Source organism: Lactuca sativa, chromosome 4 (genome assembly GCF_002870075.4).
Source record: "Lactuca sativa cultivar Salinas chromosome 4, Lsat_Salinas_v11, whole genome shotgun sequence".
NCBI lineage: Eukaryota > Viridiplantae > Streptophyta > Magnoliopsida > Asterales > Asteraceae > Lactuca > Lactuca sativa.
The window spans coordinates 237,448,922-237,456,229 of record NC_056626.2 but is presented as its reverse complement, the minus strand read 5'-3'; the positions used below and the strand labels follow the sequence as shown (position 1 = coordinate 237,456,229).

At 34.0% G+C, this 7,308-nt stretch overlaps 1 long non-coding RNA gene across 4 annotated transcripts; it reads left to right on the top strand.

Annotated features, from left to right (window-relative positions):
* Positions 1-3,805: 3,805 nt before the first annotated feature.
* Positions 3,806-6,766, top strand: LOC111912937 (uncharacterized). Of its 4 annotated transcripts, none has more exons than XR_006190828.2 (3): positions 3,811-5,310; positions 5,684-5,784; positions 6,063-6,766. It is a non-coding gene; the product is annotated as an uncharacterized LOC111912937 (long non-coding RNA). The 4 variants fall into 4 exon arrangements; XR_006190829.1 differs by having other exon boundaries at positions 3,812-5,118; positions 5,192-5,310; positions 5,684-6,766; XR_002857379.2 differs by having other exon boundaries at positions 3,812-5,310; positions 6,359-6,766.
* Positions 6,767-7,308: the final 542 nt, after the last annotated feature.

Below are 7,308 nucleotides of genomic sequence, written 5' to 3'. Positions count from 1 at the left end.
TAGGATCAGATAAATCCCATCGCACGGCTCCAACTCAATTGCATATAACCATCATCTGATTAACTTGTCAAGATCCTGAAATACCATTATTACCCTCAAAGTCAAACTTGGTCAACCCTAGTTAAAGTCCAAGTCAAAAGTCAAGGTCAACAGTCCATGTTGACCACAACTCGTCGAGTGCATCTAGCAACACGTCGTGTTCCTTCAGACTCCAAAATACCTAGACAAACCCTAGCTAACTTGCTAAGTTCTATCATTAACTCGAGGAGCTCACTCGATATCCAGAAGATGGGGAAACCGATCCAACTCGTCGAGTCCCCCTCCCCCTTTGTTTTCTTATTCTGTTGATATGGCGATTGCATGGACTATGGGGCTTAGATCTGAAACCTAAAGGTGTCTAGAAGGATAAACTTTTCAACTTTATCCTCTAGAACCGCTCAAAATGCTCTAAAGCCCTAAACAAAGGTTGGAAAACTCAAAAGCTTAGCCATGTGGTTCAAGAATCTAGGGATCTGGGATCCTTCCTTTCCAAAAGAGGTTCTAATCCTTAAAATGTTCCAAAGATGGAGGCTTTATGGACATGCGTTTCCAATGCATGTCTTGAAGTCAAAATGGCCAAAAAGAGAAAATATACTCTAAAATCCATGAATGGCATCCATGCTTGACAAAAATCTAGATCTAGCACACCATGGGACCATTTTGCCCTCGAGATTCATAAAGTTGCAAACTTTATGAATCCCAGGCATGCAATCAACAAGAATGATGGGAAATGAAGAGTAAACTCAAGATCTATTCATATTCTAAGATAAAAATAGAATCTTGAATGTTTATAATAGTCCACAAGAGGATCAAGCTCAATAGTGAGGACTTTGTTTGCTGGATCTCCTCCTTCTCCTCACTATCATCTTCTTCTAGGCTCCAAAAATCACTCTAGCGAACAATATGCAAGAAAATGGGGATTAGGGTTTAGCACAGACGTTCTTAGGGTTGGGGGTTGGTGAAAGGTTAGCCTCAAGGTTTTAAGGAGATTATATAGGGTGCAAACCCTAAAATTCAGGGTTTTCCTTTACAGCAGCTACTCGTTGAGTAGGTCCTAAATCCCGTGTCCAACAATGATCTCTACTCGACGAGTTGGAGCTCCCCAACTCATCGAGTTCTAGTCTGAAACCCTAAAAATTTGAAAAGAAATTGATACCTGAAACCAGCGTTACAGTAGCTTACAACATTTTCAATGTGAAGACTACTCATGATTTGATTAAGGCGATATCTAACATGTATGGAAAACCTTCAACAATGAACAAGGTTCATTTGATTCAATAGTTTGTAAATATGAAGATGAAGGAGGTTGGGTCAGTGATTGATGATGTTAATGAATTTAATTTGATCTTATCAAGGCCAATATTGATTGAGATTAAATTTGAAGATAAAGTCATGACATTATTACTATTATCATCTTTTCCTAGTAGTTGGTCCTGTACCGTCACAAAGGTTAACAACTCAACCGGGGATGCTAAGATGACATTAAAAAATATTCACATTTAATCCTTGGTGATGATATACATAGATGAAGTGTTGGGAAGCTTCCAATATTCTTCTAAGTACTAAAGACAAGGTATGGGAGTCTAACACAAGATGTGGGGGCAGTGGAAGATCAAAGTTGAGAAAGAGAGGTGGGAAAAAAAACAAAACGGACGTGCCCTATTGGAACTGCAGAGAGAATGGTCGTGTCAAAAGTCAATGTGTAATGCTCATGGCAGATAACGGCAAAAAGGGGATGAATATGACGGAAGATTTTGATGGTGACACGCTCATTTGTTTGGTTGGAAACTCAATAGAATCAATAGGTATTGAATTTCGGTGCGTCATTTCACGTTAGTCATTCCAGAGATATGATGCAGAACTTCAGACATTACTAATTCAAATATACTAATAATTTTAAATTAAAAAAAAACAATAGAACTAACAATCAACAATGTAAGATGAAACATTCAAAAACCATGGTTTCTTGTGGGTGTGTGGGTTATTATGTCAATAAGAAATACAAAAATACGAGATTGTTTGTATATATAATTGTCTATTTAATTGATGATGCATTATGTAGTGTCAAATAAACAATAACTTGAAATGTAGATGTAAACATAATGAACCAACTTTATTTTATTTTGTAGCGTTAAACTTTGTATTTGTTCATATTATTGCATTTTACTAAGACAAACACTATTGCTATTATTCTTTAAAAAGATAACTATGATGTTGTTATCGAAACCTAGTAAACCAGTATCTAGCCCCGTTATACATGAGAAAGCACCAAATCTATTTTGAAACATCAACTTTAATCTTTCTTTTCACCACTTTATCATATATGTATTTTTACATTAAAGAAATAATAAAATTGCTATAAAAAGGACAAAAATACACCTCAATCCACTTGCTTTGTGTAACACCCCAAAATTTGAAGGTAAAAAATTCATTCTAAAACAACCAAAACACCCAATTATCATTTAATCAAACACTTCAAGGTATTTTATAATAAAAACAATTATGAGAGTAAAATCCCAAAATCTCAAGGTTGCGGAAAATATGGGTGTATTCGTTGTGACCAAGCTGGGCCCTTCCCATTCGAACTAGAAGTACCTGAAACCATAAACAACATCCGTAAGCACAACTCTTAGTGAGTTCCCCAAAATACTACATACCATACATAACATACGATTCATACACATAATATATAGCAAACATGCAATAGGAGGTGCTATGTGCCAACCATAGTCTTGTCATTATGCCACGAGCCGTATCATGGTCTTTCCTTGCCAGGCTAGTGGCCAAAACCCTGGGTATTATAAATAAGTGCCTAGAGCCACCTCCTGGTCTACCATGTAAGCATCACAAAGACAACCAACATACAATCTACAACTAACTATCTACTTAAATGTTAGGGTCCGAACCCTGGTCTTGCATACTGATTTGCCAGGAACCACCTCCAGGTGTTTCATACAAATGGCGAGAGCCACCCCTTGGTCTTTCCATAATACATAAGCCAATGGACCGACATTGGTGCCTTCGACCCATCGTACAGTGAAAAGACTCACCTCAGACAACTGAAACCTACAGATAAAACTTTGACTGCATATCCGCTAAAATCCCCACGTTATCAAATACTAAATCACCATAAATTAATAATTGAGTCTTGCCTCACACTAAGAGTCCCAATTAGGGTAAAAGACCTTTTAACCCTTCCTCTAAATTAGCCTAAGGTCAAGGCCCAATCCAAATGTCCAAAAGCCCAAAATCCAAAATAAGCACCTAAGTCCCAAATATGGGTCAATTTTCCAAATTGGGCCCAATCCCTTTCATGGGCCTTCTCTCAAGAAAATCCAAAAAAAAAAAACTCAACAACCCAACCAATTAATTCTGATGGCCTAAAATGGCCCAAAACAATAAGCCCACTCAAGCCTAAAACTGAAGCCTAAAGAAATCCAACCTGCTGAGTACGCTAGCCGTACTCAACCTGTACACACAACGTACAGCTTAAAACGGCTTGTACGTGCATCGTAAATGCTTCTACATCCCGCGTACTCACCAGTTTGGCCAACTTGCCCAATTCTTGTAACAACTAAAAAACTTAGATAAAAATTTTCATTTTTAAAATGGGAATTTCATTCATATTTTGTTTAAAATCCCATCCCATATCCTAATAAACAAGTACTATTTTGCCACGTGTCATTCTTCATCCAAGCACCCTCGTTGCTTATATTCCCGCTCATTTTTTTAATGTGGAATTCCGAAATTAACCTTCTGCCTTATATGTTCATTTACCAATCAAATACTTTCCTCTTCAATTTTCACATGTCAATAGGAAAATCAAGAATTTATCTTCTAAATCTTCAATCATCCTCAAATCTCGGTCTCTTGATTAGATTAGCTGTGATTTGCATTTCAAAATCCCCAATTCTCTCCCTTCAGTTGTAAAATTAGTCGCTAAATAAGCAATTACCTCACACATAATTCTTCAATCGATACGTCTCTCCCTATATCTCTGTAAATCACTACAATTGAAACCCTAGACAACCCTTTCTCAAATGGAGTAGCCGGTTTCTTCTTCAAACTCACACTACCTTTCTCTATTTTCAAAGAAATACATTAAGCACCAACAATATTCTTGCCAAATGGATTCCCTTCACCGTTGTGCTCATATCCCTCTACTACTAGGTAACTTGTGTGTAAATATCTAAACACTTTATTTGTAAAGACGAAAGAGTGAAATCTCGTGGTTTTGAGCGACAATGGTCATTAATCGGTTCATCTACTCTCCATTAACTATCATTCTGCTTCAAATCGACGGGTGTTGTTTGCTATTGCATGGTATTTTGTTTCAACCGAAACAAGGAAAGGGTAATATAATATTTTTTTATGTATTTAACATCAGGTATCGTTTTCGGCCTACATTTAACATTTGCTCTATATTTTTATTTTGCTAGCAAGATTATTGCTATTATTTGATATTTTTTTGAATAATATGTATCCATTTAAGAATAATATTGAACGTCATGAGTATTGACTGTAAAAAACTTAGCTTATGAACCAACTGCTAAATTTTTTCTTTAGATTGGTTGAAATATATTGTAATCATCTAATATCACCTACCACATTCGTATAGGGATAATCAGCTGCAAGTGTGTTTATGACATAGATGGTTTAGGGTCGCTATATTGTGGTGCTAGAAACTAGAGTGATGCTCGATGGTTGTGTTTTTAGCAAGAATTAGAGACTCTACATTAAATTTGTGGTGCAGGCTTCATTGCAATGTTTAGGATGATGTTGGGGCCATTAGGGCCAAGTCTCTGTTTATCAAGTAAATGAGATTTTCTATAGTCTGTTTTCTGTAGTTATTTTAGAGACTAATCACTAAACATATACATTTTTCTAGGTTTTTTTTAGTGATGTTTCAACTTTGTGGATTGTGTGATAACTTCCATCCGGAACCATATGAAATTTAAATGCACATTGGTATCCAAAGTTACCCTGGGTAATCGGTCAGGATACCAACCTTTTAGCTAGATGTGTAAAAACATATGCCCATGCTCATGACTATCATATTAATTCCATTTCTGATAACAGGTGTGCTTCAATAATTTATTTAAGATACATTTTAATATTATTTGATTATTTATTAATTATTTCCATTTTGTAGCGCGTGTGAAACAGTTATTTTAGTTGATGATTTATGGATAAAGATTTCGATCTTGGAAGTCAATAGTCAAAGTTTTCATATTGTTGACATGAAGCCTGCAAACATTGAGGATTTAACCGGTAATAATTGTTTCTTTATATTAAAATCTATAAATTTTTTTACATTTCTGGCCCTTGCTGTTTAGCATGGACCATTCATGTAATATTATTCTTCTGGAAAGCACATCCACACTACTTACAACTTCTGGCTATGATCTTACCTTTATCACCGCTCTTGCCAAACTAAACACTCAGTTGTTGAACCGCATAATTCATAGAATCAGAAAATCTTTCTAAGTAAAGCGTTAAACAATAGCATGAAGGTATACAATTTTCCTTAATTTTTTCCTAATGTTTTTTTTTTACAAACAACATAATGAAATCAATAACATTCAAATTACCTCTCATCTTCTCAAACGATTTCAGTACTCATGTTGTAGTTTTGATGTTGCAGGTATGTTGGGGTGAATCAACCATGATTGAAGTCGTGATATTGCCTCTTCAATAAGTTATTGAGAATCCAACAAACTGAAGATTCGTTCTTCTATTAGACAGGTAGGTACATTATTAAAATACAATTATTTTTGAAAATTAAAGTAGTTGACCATTTTACCCTTTCTTGCATTTTTGTTCCCATGTATAATTTTATCTATATTCATAACTGTCTCATAGCTCTTATAAACGTTCGGTGGACATGTAACCCTCTTTTGGAATACTCACTTATTAAAAACAAACCTCTCTTTGTTATCTACATTAAGAGTATATAACCTATATGGGACAGAAACCATGAGATTCTTTGGTGAAGTTTTTTTTTTCAAATGACTCTTTTACAGGTATCTCAAATTTGTTCCTCTGCGTATCCTAAATTTGATAACATTTTTCTTTGTTTTTTGGATTAAGTGTCATCCCCAAACTCTTTATGCAAAGTTTTTCAGAAAATATGTATTTGGAATGGGATATATGCCAAACATGGTAAGTTTCTTTACAAAATAGTGAAATTGTAAAATATATATACCCCATTTAAAATGAAGAAGCATGCCAATCAAAGTTGTTTTTAATAACAATGTCATTTAAATTAACTGTTTTCCATTTATTTTTTAACAACTTCATTTTTTGATGATTTTGATAGCAAGACTATGCATAAAGGTCCAGATAAGATGAAAAAGTTGAGTGCTTCAGAACGAAGGTTAGTATTATGGAAATGGACAATTTTTAAATTCCACAATGCTTCATTTTTATTTTATGAAAATAGATTGTTTTAAACTACAGATCTTGATTTTATCAAAGTTTTCGAACGTTATTCCCTACTTTGATGGTCTTTAGACTAAATTTGTGTTTATTTCTCAAGTTATGTACCTTAACTATAAAATATATAAGAAAATAATGATATTTGGATTGGTTAGATAATCTTGATTATCAGCTTATTCGTGTTGAGTTGAACCCACTTGATTAAGCAAGTTAATTGTTGGGGAATCATCCACTAAAGTTGGTCACTGTTGTTGTAAGATGTCAATGAAATCACTTTTATTTGACTTTATTTCAATTTTGTTACCTTTGTTCATTGGTTAATCAAGTATAGCGAGAAGGAGTAGCTACTAGAATCAGTAAACCTATTATTATTATTATTGTTGGTGTTGTTATTATTAGTGTTATATCTTTAAATTAATGACACTTAAATATCTTTGTATTAACGCAAAAATAAAAATGTATATAAGTATCTTGCCTCTTTTGGTTTGATTTGATCTATTAATGATGTTTAACATTTTGTAATTATTAAAAAATTTACAATTTGAAGCAAAGACCAAAAGTGTTGGGCAATGTCAAAAGTAGGACTAAAATTGGATGGAGACTTTTTGGGTAACTAATAATAAGTATATTGTAGATGGGTAGTATATTGTTATTTATTGTATTTACCTAACCCTTTCTAATTTTTTCTATGTATTGATTTTTTAATTGGTTCCTAACCTTTTCTAATATGTTTTCTATGTAATTTTTTAAACCTTTTTTTCTACGAGGAATCACTAATATTGTTGGTTTTGTTTTTCGGTTTAGAGTAAATTACACGAATGGTCCCTACGG